This window comes from Aegilops tauschii, chromosome 3, assembly GCF_002575655.3.
Source record: "Aegilops tauschii subsp. strangulata cultivar AL8/78 chromosome 3, Aet v6.0, whole genome shotgun sequence".
NCBI classification, from domain to species: domain Eukaryota; kingdom Viridiplantae; phylum Streptophyta; class Magnoliopsida; order Poales; family Poaceae; genus Aegilops; species Aegilops tauschii.
The window spans coordinates 151,982,144-151,988,143 of NC_053037.3; positions in this window are offsets into that span (position 1 = coordinate 151,982,144).

Consider the following 6,000-nt stretch of genomic DNA (forward strand, 5'->3'; position numbering starts at 1 on the left):
AAGAGCCGCTGGCAGAAATGGGCGTGCCCCATGACTGTGAAATTATGGTCGAGGCCGGGACGAAGCCGCATGCTATTGACGGGGTTCGTGAAGAGCCAGGCTGGCCTCCCCTTGTTATGCAGTGGAGCGATCCGGCGGCGGATGAAGTCCTCCCCGATCATCTCAAGGGTGAGGCCGGCCTCGGTGAGCCGGAGGATCCTGGTGGTGGCAACCGTGAGCTTCTCGTCGTCGGCATCGACGTTGCTCCAGTCGCTTCTGCGGACCGGCGGCGCCCGGCGAACTTCGCAGAACGCCGGCGGGTCTTTCTCCTCGATCCAGCACCACCGGCCCCGCCATTCTTCCCACCTCTCCTTCATGGCGCCCTCTGGATATGCCCCCTTGGATCTTGAGACCCAGGCAATGCAACCGGAGATGGCGCCCCCTGGTTGGATCCGAGGGGAGAAGTAATGGCAGAAAAGCGCCGTGTTGGGGTGCACCCCGGCGAAGCCCTCGCAGAGATGCACGAAAAGGGCCATGCATGCCACCGCATTCGGAGTAAAATCCAGAAGGCGGAAGCACAAGGTATGCATGACGTCGCTGAAGAAATCGGAGAAGGGAGGACAGAGCCCGCAGGAAAAATAATCAACGAAGAAAGGGTACCGATTTGGGGCAGCCTCGGCGCAGTCGGCGGGGATGACGCGCGTGGCCGGATGCCCCGAATTCCCCCCCCCCCCGTCTTCACTCCCCACAGGGGCCTAAAGGAGTCCCGAAGCTCGAACACCTCGACTGTCGAGGGGAAGAAGGCGGACTGCGTCCGCTGCACCGCCAGCGCACTCTCCGGCGGCTCCGCGGCTCCGGCGTCCTTGGCCACTCCCTTGCCCTTGGTGGATTTTGGCGCCATGGCGGCTGGGGGAGGAGGGCAGGACAGAGGGCGGCGGAAGCGCAACGGCGGCGAGCAGGAACGAAGCTTGAAGAAGAAGAGGAAGGCAGACGGAGGTTTCCGAGATTGGGGTTGCGCGAAGGGTAAAAGGAACAGTGCGCCCGCGGTTATCCCTTTTATGGGGAAGCCGCGGGTCGCACTGCCTATTTACTGCGATGTAACGCATGCATGCATGAACCGCCCCACGCATGCCGCCCACGTCACGCACACCCCTCCACGCCGCGCCGCGCGCGCGGTTCGTGGGAAGCGCAGCGCGCGAAAAGTCTTACCACGGTAAAAACCGCCCCGCCTGCCCGCGCACCGTTTTGGGCCTGGCCCAACAACATGTCGCACTTATGTGTGGCCCACGCCCGGGGGCTCCTGTCGGTGTACAAAAAGAGGGGTGCGTTTTTGTACCCCTATACCTGTGCACGGGCAGTCGGAGCCGCGCCTACGGTCACGCCAAGCAGAACAGGGGAGGTGAGCCAAGGTAAGACCAAAGCCCAAGATAATAAGAGCAACGCCAAGGCCAAGACCACAAAGAGCAGAGGGACGAACCAGGTACCCCCGGCAAGACCCTTGCCGGGGCAGCTCGCCCCACACCGACAGAGTGAACCTGCAACATTTCACCTCCGGTTCATCTGTCCGAAAACGCGAAACGCCGGGGATACTTTCCCGGATGTTTCCCCCCTCCGTCGGTATCACCTACTACCGCGTTAGGGCACACCTAGCACCGCGTATTCCCATGTTACGCTTTGTGATGCCTTGATTGCTTTGTTATTTATCGTGTTCCCCCTCCATTACTTCTTTTCGATAGACCCCGAGACTGCCGGCGACCCCAGTTTGACTACGGTGTTGACGACTCGTCCTTCTTGCCAAGGCAACCAGGCAAGCCCCCCCCCCTTGATCACCAAATATCACCTATTCTACTCTATACTGCTTGCATTAGAGTAGTGTAGCATGTTACTGCTTTCCGTTAATCCTATTCTGCTGCATAGCCTGTCCTTGCTACTAATGTTCTTACTTTTACCTGCAATCCTACATGCTTAGTATAGGATGCTAGTATTCCATCTGTGGCCCTACATTCTTGTCCGTCTGCTATGCTATACTATCGGGTCGTGATCACTCGGGAGGTGATCATGGGTATATTACTTATATACATTATATGTGATACTTGTGGTGACTAAAGTCGGGTCGGCTCGTTGTACCCGCGGTTGATTCACGGATTGGGGGCTGAAAGGACATACTTTCCTGACGGCCCTCTGTGTCGATCTTTGTGGTGGTGCGACAGGGCAGGTTGAGACCACCTAGGTGAGAGGCGGGCCTGGCCCATGTCAGCGTCCGTGGTTACTTCTTAATAACACGCTTAACGAGATCTTGGTATTTGATCTGAGTCTGGCCACTGGCCTATACGCACTAACCAACTACGCGGGAACAGTTATGGGCACGCGACGTCGTGGTATCAGCCAAAGCCTTCGTGACGTCAGCGATTGAGCGGCGTGCGCCGGGTTGGACCGCGTAACGCAACTTCCTTTGTAATGGATGTTGCTAGGTCTGCTCTACGCCCGCCCACGCAACATGCAGGTGTGCAATGGGCGATGGGCCCAGACCCCTGCGCGCATAGGATTTAGACCGGCGTGCTGACCTCTCTATTGTGCCTAGGTGGGACTGCGATGTGTTGATCTTCCGAGGCCGGGCATGACCCAGGAAAGTGTGTCCGGCCAAATGGGATCGAGCGTGTTGGGTTATGTGGTGCACCCCTGCAGGAAAGTTTATCTATTCGAATAGCCGTGTCCCTCGGAAAAAGGACGACCCGGGGTTGTACCTTGACCTTATGACAACTAGAACCAGATACTTAATAAAACACACCCTTCCAAGTGCCAGATACAACCCGGTGATTGCTCTCTCATAGGTCGACGAGGAGAGGATCGTCGGGTAGGATTATGCTATGCGATGCTACTTGGAGGACTTCAATCTGCTCTCTTCTACATGCTGCAAGATGGAGGCTGCCAGAAGCGTAGTCTTCGACAGGATTAGCTATCCCCCTCTTATTCTGGCATTCTGCAGTTCAGTCCACCGATATGACCCTTTACACATATACCCATGCATATGTAGTGTAGCTCCTTGCTTGCGAGTACTTTGGATGAGTACTCACGGTTGCTTTTCACCCTCTTTTCCCCCTTTCCCTTCTACCTGGTTGTCGCAACCAGATGCCGGAGCCCAGGAGCCAGGCGCCACCATCGACGACGACTCCTTCTACACTGGAGGTGCCTACTACTACGTGCAGGCCGCTGACGACGACCAGGAGTAGTTTAGGAGGATCCCAGGCAGGAGGCCTGTGCCTCTTTCGATCTGTATCCCAGTTTGTGCTAGCCATCTTATGGCAACTTGTTTAACTTATGTCTGTACTTAGATATTGTTGCTTCCGCTGACTCGTCTATGATCGAGCACTTGTATTCGAGCCCTCGAGGCCCCTGGCTTGTATTATGATGCTTGTATGACTTATTTATGTTTTAGAGTTGTGTTGTGATATCTTCCCGTGAGTCCCTGATCTTGATCGTACATGTTTGCGTGTATGATTAGTGTACGATTGAATCGGGGGCGTCACAAGTTGGTATCAGAGCCGACTGCCTGTAGGAATCCCCCTTCCACACTCCTTGGCTGAAGTCGAGTCTAGTCATTACAAAACTTTTACTAACTTGGCTGTGTGCCTTACGGGCCCACGTCGCCATTGGGTGGTATTAGGATCTTTTACTCCTCGACCTTTGCTCTGGGACTCTTTGCTCTCTCCTATTCGGGTTAAATAAATTTTGCTAAAACTAACATTAGGATCTCGTGATCACTTTCACCCGGAGAGCACCTTGTTATCAATGATCGTCTGCTGCATCGGAAGATTCCGAAGATACTCTCTGATGTTCTCTCGAGACTATGTGCCCGTCGCTTTTGCAATCCCCTACCACCGATACGTCCCTATGGATAAATACATAAACCTTCCGTCCTTACTTTTATTCCCAATTGATCTTGTTATTACAAGATACCCTGAAATCCTCTCTATTGTTCCGAGAATATTTTGTCCCTACTGCCTTGCAGTTCCTTGCCACCTGAATACCCCTACGGATAATTCCTCACATTTATCGAGGATTCATTCATCCCCAATTGTTCATGCGTTTCACAAAATACTTCGAAATGCCATTCGATCTTCCAAGAATCCTCTACAGCTTGGTGCTCTTGAGAATCTTGTTGCCTGCTGCATTGTGGTTAATTCCATATGCCTAGCAATATTCTTTGACTTCTTTGTCATTATCACCTTGAGTCCCTCGATTCAATACATGTGTGATTGCTCACAATCATCACCTGATCCTTACGAATTGTCTTTCTGGCTCAGATGTCATTCCAGATATGAGCTGGTTTTCCGCCAATCAAACATTGACTGATGGTGCCTCTAAGTCTACTCAACTTACTCGTAATTGATCAGGGCATCTGATTCTGATACACCGATCTGGTATCCATAATTTCTTTGATTTTAAAACTTTGAAGTATTCAGATATTGCCATAATTTGTTGCCTTTGCATTCTTTCTTCCTCTGGTTGTGTGCCGATACTCACATCAGCTCCGCTATGGACCGTCGGATCCTTTGTTGAAATATCATCTGACAGTGTCCTTTGTATACAAAAACCTTGAGAAGTTCTTTCCCTGATACATAATGCCTTCGGTAAATTGTATCCTCTCCTTTTGTCACCCATGCTCTACTATCGAGCTTGTGTTATTTACTATTGAAGCTTGTGGTATATGTTCCCAAGATGACCCTAAGGGTTGAACCTATGCCTTTCTAGATCTGGGTAAACCCGAGAGTTTTCACGAGTCATACTCTTCTAGAGTTTTGCTAGATAAAATTTAAACATTACAACTTCTTCGGAAAATGAGAAGTGAATGAAAGGTTATGCATTGGAGAAGTGGGAGTCGACCTTGAACTTGAGTTCATGCCCATGGAAACGATGTAGATCTTATCATTAAAGCTTCTCTTAAATTAATTATTCCCTTGGTATAAGTTCATCTTATATCTGGGATCTGGCCTTTTGCAATCATGGTTCCGACCATGTTCTCCTTTAAATACCATTTCTCATGCAAGTTTAAGCACTTGTCTTCTGCAGAGCAATACCCCACTCCAACCTCTACTTTGATCTGTCGTCGAGTATTACCCCCTGGTATCTCGAGGTTATCATGAAACTGCATAACTTCTTATGAGTTCTTCATCAAGTACTACATTCTCACTAATTCCAATTTTTTCACGGGCTCTGAGTTATTAAACACTCAAAGACACCGATAACTGAATCGAGTTCGCACCACAATTAAACAACTCTTGGTAACCTTCATTACTTACGAATTTGAACTCGATCACGTAAGTCCTAGCCTGCTCGGCTATATCATTATCGTGTCGATTTTAACTGTGCTACCTGGTCCTTATTCTCGGAGCACCACTTTCGACGATGAGCTAATCTTACGTCAATCTTCCTTGTCATATCATTTCTCCTTGAACAACAAACTTGATTTGAGTTTGTGTCCTACCAGTGGTTCCGATAACCTTTCGCTTCATAATTCGTTTGACTTGATGTCATCGCCGATCGATTACATCTTCATGAAATCTCTCGACAAATGTGTCGTGATAATCATCAGCATTCTGAGCTCTTCCAGGATATCAATTGAATTCATGATGAGAAATACCATCCTTACCCTCGATGAATTGTGTTATCATCGACCACTCTATTGCCTTCCGTTCAACACAAACTTGTTCGTGTTTGGTGTTATACCTTGAGTTCATTGCTATCCAACATTTGTTCTTCTTTACGTTGGAGTATTAACATTTGTTATGTCAAGAATGTCGTGAGAATTTCTCCACCTCTTGAGAATTCTTGATATATTATTACTTCTCACCATCTCCATTCATTCCTTGGTCCCTACCTGTTGTTTCTAACCAGAATACCGACAACTGGACTATGATGTGTGAATTCAAAACTTCTAGCAACCCTATTGTTTGAAGTTAATGGTCGATATTTCATTCTTAGACCATTGGTTATCGAACCACCATTCTAACATTGATCATG